Raw genomic sequence first — 1,064 nt, 5'->3', positions numbered from 1 at the left:
TATATAGGGATGGCCGGTGCGCTTACTGGCTGAGCGTGGTGCAGACAACACCATGCCGAGGGTTACGATCCCCTTACCAGTCCAAAAGAAAAGATTATGCATGAAAATAATCCGGAAGAAACTATTTTAAAGATTATGTTAGTGCTTGTCTCTTGGTGGTGGAAATATGAATAAAATTCTTCTTGTCTTTGTAGGAAGAAAAAGCTTTTAAAATAAATGTGCATTTAAAGACAATTATGGCCCCTCCATTGATCCTTCTTTCCTCTTATCTGAATAATTCCAGTTCTTTTAGCTCCTCTCCATGTAGTTCCAAACCCACTGTTGTCCCTTTGTAAGTGTGATTCAAACAATTGAGCACAAAGGAGTGGGTCCATCAGAGGATTCACATGAGGAGGAATAGCGGGTGGGTGTGCATGCTTACGAGATGCTGGGGTGGAACAAGTGACTGCTGGCCTAATCCCATGTTCCTTTCCTCCTAGACACACAGCTAGACTAGAATTCTCCACCTCCCTGAAAGGGGATTGTCATGTAACTGAGTTCTAGCCCATAGGAAGAGGGAGGGAGTGATGCCTGCTATCTCAAAGCTACAGGAACAATTCCCGTGCATGTTCCTTCATGCTCCTCCCTCTGGATGGCCGAAACAAGAAGACTCCCAAGGGACACTGAAGCCACACGCTAAAGATGGAGAGCCTCCATCAACCTGAATTCCTGAAGGACTGAATGGAAGAAGGCCACCCTCCCAATCTGCTCACCTCTCCAGCATTGTTACATAAGCAAGAAATAATCTCTCGTGTGTCAGCAATTGTGTAACTTGGATTCTGTTTAGTAAAGCGTTTAGCCAACTCTAACTTATATAATACCCAATGATGTCCTACAGGTGACTTTGGTATTTTCTTGTATTCTTCATCATCTCCTCTGCATCGAGGGAAAGAATTTGCCCTAAAGGTTTCTTACAGATGCCTTGGTCAAGAGACAAGAAGCCAGGCTGTGCGTCTGTTGTAGATATTACAAGACCAAAATATAGGACTTCGTATTTTGTGTTAATACATTTCAACTTGTTGGAT

The 1,064-nt window shown here is 43.3% G+C and overlaps 1 long non-coding RNA gene across 1 annotated transcript in view; it reads left to right on the top strand.

Moving 5' to 3' along the window:
* The window catches only part of LOC103600007, an 11,144-nt gene extending 10,285 nt beyond the window's left edge, over window positions 1–859 (top strand). The window contains exon 2 of the long non-coding RNA XR_551348.1: window positions 480–859. This is a non-coding gene — a long non-coding RNA (uncharacterized LOC103600007). The remainder of the gene's footprint in view (window positions 1–479) is intronic.
* The last annotated feature ends 205 nt before the right edge of the window (window positions 860–1,064 follow it).

The sequence above is a fragment of the Galeopterus variegatus genome, unplaced genomic scaffold, assembly GCF_000696425.1.
Source record: "Galeopterus variegatus unplaced genomic scaffold, G_variegatus-3.0.2 Scaffold3183, whole genome shotgun sequence".
In the NCBI taxonomy this organism is placed as follows: domain Eukaryota; kingdom Metazoa; phylum Chordata; class Mammalia; order Dermoptera; family Cynocephalidae; genus Galeopterus; species Galeopterus variegatus.
This window is presented reverse-complemented; position numbering and strand designations above follow the sequence as displayed.